Below are 7,170 nucleotides of genomic sequence, written 5' to 3' on the forward strand. Positions count from 1 at the left end.
GTAATCACAAAAGGCCACTATGGTTTAAGAACAATGCATTACAGAGCAACTGCATTTCTGCCTTAATCACAGAACCATAAACAGGATATAGGATATCTGGACCTCACCAAGATCTCTGACAAGATTGCTCCAGATACCCAAGTAGATAAGATGAAGATATAGGAATTAAAAACTATTGATAACATAACTACAGGAATTAAGAACTGGTAAAATAACCTTACTCAAAGACTGTTGGTGAAGGAATAAACTGATGTTAATAAAAAAGGAGCCCTGGCCAGTTGGCTCAGTGGTAGATCATTGGCCCGGGGTGTGGAAGCTCTGGGTTCAATTTCTGGCCAGGGTACATAGGAGAGGTGCTCATCTGCTTCTCCACCCTTCCCCCCTCTCCTTTCTCTCTGCCTCTCTTCCCCTCCCACAGCCAAGGCTCCAATGGAGCAGAGTTGGCCCGGGGGCTGAGGATGGCTCCATGGCCTCTGCCTCAGGCACTGGAATGGCTCCAGTTGCAATGGAACAACACCCCAAATGGGCAGAGCATCGCACCCTAGTGGGTATGCGAGGTGGATCCCAGCCGGGCACATGCGGAGTCTGTCTGTCTGCCTCCCCACTTCTCACTTCAGAAAAACCCAAAAAATAAAAAAGGAGCTAACAGTGTTAAGTCTTTGGCTCAGTTTTTGGTCCTGTTCAATTTATTTTTACAGTAGTCCCGCCTCATCCACTGTTTCACTTTCCAGTTTCAGTTAACCATGGTCAACCACAGTACAAAAATATTAATTTTAAAATTCCAGAACAATTTATAAGTTTTAAACTATGCATGGTTCTGAGTATCCTGATGAATTCTTGCACTATACAGCTCTATCCTGCCATGGTTGTTAATCAACCCTTTGTCCATTGTATCCACACTGTATATACCACCTGCCTGTCAGTCAAAAACAAAACAAAACAAAAAAATCCTTCAATTATTAAGGATTCTCAACTATTGACACCATCTGCTCTTGGCATCCAATCATCAACATTGTCATGGCTCAATGACCCAGGATTAACTGAATGATCTTCCTTCTGATGTCTAGTCAGAAGGTCAAGAGTAGCCTAATATTAGCCTACATCCCAATGTCTGCATCATTCACCTCACCTCGTAGGCATTTTTATCATCTCCTATATTCATAAGGGTGAGTACAATACAATAAGATATTTTGACAGAGTCCACATTCATGTAACTTATATTACTGTGTATTGTTATAATTATTCCATTTTATTATTTATTGTTGTTAATCTCTTACTGTGCTTCATTTACAAATTAAACTTTATCAAAGGTATGTTATGTATAGGAAAAAACATACATAGAGTTCAATATTATCCAGTTTCAGGCATCCACTGGGGGTTTAGGAACATATCCCCCATAGATAAGGAGAGACTACTGTATTTTATTTGTCTATATTAATGAATATTCATCAATATTTACTAAGTATTTCACATGTGCTGAACCTTTCAGGGACTTACAGCAGTGAAACAGACACATAAATCTATTCAATAAGGTATTGCTATTACATTTTATCGTAACTTGGATAACAGTATGTTTGCTTACCATCTCTGCACATGACATGAAGCAGGAAGGAATAGGCAATAGGATGGATAACAAAAATTCTGAACAAAAAAGATTCTGACTGTCTGGAATGGCAGGCCTATTATAGCAAGATTAGAAATTTCAGAGGTAAACATAGGGTCACAAATATCAGTCCAAAAAACACTCATAATTGGAAAATGCAGTCTGACACACTGGATCTAACAGTTTTGAGAGTTAGACAGTCAAGGAGTGACAGTGTGCAATTTGTGGGTAAAACCAGTACAGTACAGGGTGGTATCTGTACAGGCTATTATGTGAGGCGGAAAGAGTGATATCTAAAACAGACTGGAGAAACACGATTTGTATTTTAGCAAAGATCTGTATTTTTTATAGAATTTATTGGGGTGACATTGGTTAATAAAATTAGACAGCTTTCAGGTGTACGATTCTGTAATACATCATAGATCTGTATTTTAGAAAACACACAAACACCAGTGAGGGCCAGACTGCTAAGGCAGGGTGCCAGCTTGGAGGCTGTGCAGGAATATAGGCAGGAAGTGATAAGAGCCTGATTGAAGGCAGTAGGAAAGAAATGGAGAATACATGTCAAGAGAGATCAAGGAAGTAGAATCAGACTGCCTGGGCTGGGAGGGATGGTATGAGGGGGAAAAGTCCATGATGACTCCCAGGGTTCTGCTTTTTTTTTTTTTTCCCCCCCACAGAGAGAGAGTCAGAGAGAATAGATAGGGCCAGGGTTCTATTTTGAATGACTACATGGAAGGAGAATGAGATTAAAGAATGGAGAAAGCCTGACCTGTGGTGGCACAGTGGATCAAGCATCAACCTCGAACAATGAGGTTGTGGATTTGAAACTCCAGGCTTGCCTGGTCAAGGCACATGTGGGAGTTGATGTTTCCTGCTCCTCCCCCACTTCTCTCTCTCTCTCTCCTCTCTAAAATAAATAAATAAAACCTTTAAAAAAATAAAAAAGAATGGAGAAACAGGTCCTGGCCTATTGGCTCACTGGTAGAGTGTTGGCCTGGCGTGTGAATGTCCCGAGTTCAATTACCAATCAGGGCATACACAAGTGACCATCTCTTCTCCACCCCTCTCCCTCCTCCCTTCTCGCTCTCTCTTCCCCTCCCACAGTCATGGCTCAATTGGTTCAAGTGCATTGGCCTTGGGAGCTGAAGATGGCTCTGTGGAGCCTCTGCCTCGGGCATTAAAAATAGCTCAGCCTGACCTGTGGTGGCGTAGTGGATCAAGCCTCGACTTGGAACACTGAGGTCGCAGGTTCAAAACCCTGGGCTTGCCCAGCCAAGGCACATGTGGGAGTTGGTGCTTCCTGCTCCTCCCCCCTTCTCTCTCTCACTCTGTCTCTCTTCTCTAAAATGAATAAATAAATAAAAATAATTAAAAAATAGCTCAGTTGCGAACATGGCCCCACAAAAGCAAAGCATTGGTCCAGACAGGCATTGCCAGGTGGATCCCGGTTGAGACACATGCAGGAGTCTGTCTCTCTATCTTCTCTCCTCTCACTTGGAAAAAGAAAATTAAAAAAATGAAGAATGAAGAAGAATCATAGCTTTGGTGGTATGATGAGCTTTGTTTTGAACTTGTTGCATTTGAAGTCTGGTGGTACTCAGGAGAGATCCAGGTTCAAGATACAGAGCAGGGTAATTGGCACATAAATGAGAGTGGAAGCTGTGGGTGAAAGGAGTAGAGAGGCAAAACCTTGGAGAAAACTAGCATTTCAGGGACAAAAGGAGGAAAGGAACCCACAATGGAATCTGAGGGGGAAATGGCCAGAGAGATACTACAAAGCACGAGTGGCTTTGATACATGAAGGAATACCAGCAATATTAGATGTACTGAGAATTCAAAAGATAAGGAAGGAAAAGTGTTCAGGAGTTCGGGCAACATCAAGGTCTGATGACTGGGGAGAGTCAAAGACAAGGATAGAAGGCTGGGAGAGGAATGAAAATGTGCAAGACAAGGAGGAGATGGGCACGAGAGCTGCTCATGCACACACAAGAAGCACTGAGCAATGCTAAGAACTGAAAGTGTGGCAGTGTCAAGGGCATGATGTGTGTGTCTGCAATAAAGCCAGGCCGGGCCTTAGGTTACCTCAAGAAAAGTAAAGTTCTGCTCTGCATGATCAGACTCCTAGAGGAAAGAGGACTTCCTTTCTATACCACACAAAGATACTGTCAAACAGGTACAAGTTCAAAGGAGGGTAATCAGAATGAAGGTGTGAGGAAATGCCAAAGGTGATCCTTCTGGGGCTGGACTGAGACCAAGTGAAAAGGTGGATACCCAGTCTGGCAAGACCATGGAGATGCATACTGTCTACTTGGTAACAAAGCAGCACCTATTTCTTCTCCGTTGAATCACAAATAGGTCTTACTTACACTGAGAAAAGTGATCATAACTGGGTAATAGTGAAGAGGAGGGCATTTGTGAACTTGACTCTTCAATGGAAAAAATCAGAGGACAGAAGCCACCTGAGAGGTCAGGAATAACCAAACATGAATGCTAATCAAAGAACTGTTATTACCATAGAGAGGATTCAGTCTCCTCAGCCCAATATCTTGAATCCTATCTCCTTCCTCTCCCTTATATGGTCAACACTCAGTTACCAGCCCAGCAAATCCCATTTTCATTATCTTTCAAACCCCTCCCCATCTCCACAGTCACAGCAGCCTTGATTCAGACCTCCTTTGTCACCTACATCACAACAGTCCCCTGACTGGTCTTTCTGCTAGTACTACCCTGTTCAGTGTAATTACCAGTGCTGCTTGGTTGATTTAAAATAGATGAGAGCTTGTCACACCCTGTTTAAAATCCTTCAATGCCCCACTCTCCACCACCACACTTTCAAAATAAAGTCCAAACTTCTCAATACAGCAATATTACCAGCTACAGTTTACTACCTCCCGGTGCCAAGTGGGTAACAAATATCATCTCATTTCCCTCTGACAGCAACACTGAGAGAACTTATATTTTCTCTTTTTCTAGATGAGGAAACTGAAACTTACAGAGTGACTTGCCCAAAGGTCACAAGACTACTTCAGTGGCAGAGCTAGAATTGGTACATAAATATTTTAGATTCCAAAGTCTGTGTTCTTAACATGCAATTGCCCACAAGATCCTTTGTGATCTGCCCCCTGCTTACCTTTTCAGTCACTCTTACCATACAACTCCACACTCCAACTCGGGTTAACTACCTGCAGGTCTTTCATTGCCTGCCATAGCTCTTTGCTCACACCACTCCCAATGTCTGCAATACCTCCCCACCTCTCACCCCTCTTCACCTAATCCTGCTCATCCTTTAGGACTTGGATAAAGCAACACTTCAACACAGATGTCTTCTCTGATGCCTAAGCTTGACTTATGTTCATTCTAAGTCCTCCTCTACCAAACTCGACAATAGCTTCATATAATAATGCTGCTATCTCCTTAAATTAAAAAAAAAATTAATTCCTTGAGGACAGAGATGTGTATCTAACTCATTTTAGTAGTTCCAGCTTGCAGAGCAGTGCTAAGGACATAGCAGAAGCTCAATACTTACGCTTATTCTCTATTTTGAGAGGCTGGCTGGGAACAGAAAAAGAATCCTGTGGTTGAACGAGAGCCCTATACTCAACTTCTTAAAGGGTTCCAAAATTATGTCACGTGAGAGGCAGGGAGGAGTTTGCCAAGAAAAATGGAGTGGTAAGGAGAGATGTTCTAGAAGCAGCAGAATCAAAGGTGAGACACAGCCTGTGCGCAGTTTAATAAGACTAGACTAGAGCAAAGAGTTGGGAGATGGGGAAACAATTAGGCAAGATAAGTCTTCACAAGTGTGGCTTTTCCTTCAACTGGGTGTTAACTCAAACATCACCTACTCAGAGAAAATCTTCCTTGCTTCCTCCCAGTTACTATCCATCGCATTACTGTTTCTTTTTTTACAGCACCTATCAGGATCTGAAACACCTACTACCCATTAAAAGTACTGTATTACTGACTACTACCACAACTGCTGCCACCATGATCAAAAAGAAGACTCCACGAAACAGGGATTTTTGTATTTTACCGCTATATCACCAATGCTTACAATAATCCCTAACACATAACAAAATTATCAATTGTGGAGTTTACCGTGTGTGTGTGTGGGGGGGGGGGATTAAATAAACTTAGCCTGGAGAAGGGGAAAGAGGAAGACAAACTAGCAGCTTTCAAAGATGTGTGACCATAAAGTGGAAGTGGAATCCTTAAGAACCTGAAGGAGGAATAATGAGCTGAAATTACTGGGTAAACGCTTTTTAGCTCAACTTTTGCCAGAGCTGGGAGAGGACCAGATAGGAGTAGACAGAAATAGTAAGCTTCTATCACTTAAGAAATTTCATCAGAGGTGTCAGAGAAGAAATCCAAGTATTCAGTGGGAAAGGGAATCTGGGATCCAAGAGACCCAAACTGGCAGCCAGTGATAAGCCTAGTTTTCGTTGCAAAGTTTTAAGTTTTTTTTAAATTGTCTAATTTTTTAAAAACCGTAGTAGTCGCCAGGGTTTAAAACTCAAAAGATTGCCGCGCGCGCGCACACACACACACACACACTCACACTGGAGTTTTAGTTTCATTTCTCCAACATACTATATGCTAGTACTGTGCTAATAAAATTCAACTCAGCAAAAATAAAAGTTTGACTCTATTTATGACGTAGAAATTGTCTTCCACCCACATTTACCCTAGCTGACTAAGCATTAAAGTTTGCACCCTTCGACTAAACCGAGGTATCAAGAACCCTTGCGAAATTTAACGGCCTCCCTTCACAAAAGGTTATTATCACTCCTGTTGTACAGATGAAGGGAGAAGGCTCAGAAAGGGGACTGACGTGCCAGTCACACAGCAAATTCGGGGAAAGCTGGGATGAGCACCCTGGCGTCCTAGCTCCCGCGTTCCAACACCGGGCATTCTGAGAACCGCCTTTCGGAAGGCAGAAGGGGGATCAGGAAATTATAAGGAGCTTCTTCTAGTCAGAAGACCCCGGGCTGAACTAATCGGAGGGGACGTAATTGTAGAAGGAGGGCGAGAGCGAGAGTCAGTTTCTCCTTGGGGGATGGAGGATCCCAAGACACTCTGTGACCTTCGTCCTCACCGACGAGCTCGCCCCTTTCCTTCAAGCCTCCTAACACAACCTCGCAGGACCCCTCCACTCCCTCACCAGCGCGGCGCACTTACCGCCACTCAACTTCCGGCAACTACAGTGTTGTCCGCAGAGCGCGCCGCGATGACGCAAATGACCCCGCCCAGACTGCTTAGGGTTAGTGGTGCGCGTGCGCAAACGGAGCCGCGGGCCGGCCTGGTAAAGGAGCCCCTAGCACCGTGCTGAATGGGAGGAACTTGAGGTGTGGGGAAGGCGGGGCTTCAGGAAGGAGGCGAGGCTCCCTGGTGAAAGGTGATATATTTTGTTTTTTTGAGAGACTTTACCTTATCATATGTGTGTATGTGTATATGCCCCTCAGGCTTTTAAAAAAGTATTCCACGTGGCGCTAGCCGGGTGGTTCAGTGGCTAGAGCGTCGTTCTGCGGAGGTTCGCCGGTTCCATCTGTCAGGGCAGTGCCAGAAGC

General features: G+C 43.7%; 1 protein-coding gene across 3 annotated transcripts in view; it reads right to left on the reverse strand.

The window, feature by feature from the left end:
* Positions 1 to 6,877, reverse strand: part of ATG7 (autophagy related 7) — a 309,278-nt gene extending 302,401 nt beyond the window's left edge. For 2 of the 3 annotated variants that reach the window (XM_066351845.1, XM_066351844.1), the window contains exon 1: positions 2,376 to 2,394. The gene's annotated coding sequence lies outside the window, so the exon portion shown is untranslated. Of the gene's footprint in view, positions 1 to 2,375; positions 2,395 to 6,781 lie in introns of those variants that run through there. The other variant, XM_066351846.1, reaches the window with a different exon arrangement.
* Positions 6,878 to 7,170: the final 293 nt, after the last annotated feature.

Source organism: Saccopteryx leptura, chromosome 10 (assembly GCF_036850995.1).
Source record: "Saccopteryx leptura isolate mSacLep1 chromosome 10, mSacLep1_pri_phased_curated, whole genome shotgun sequence".
Classification (NCBI taxonomy): Eukaryota; Metazoa; Chordata; class Mammalia; order Chiroptera; family Emballonuridae; genus Saccopteryx; species Saccopteryx leptura.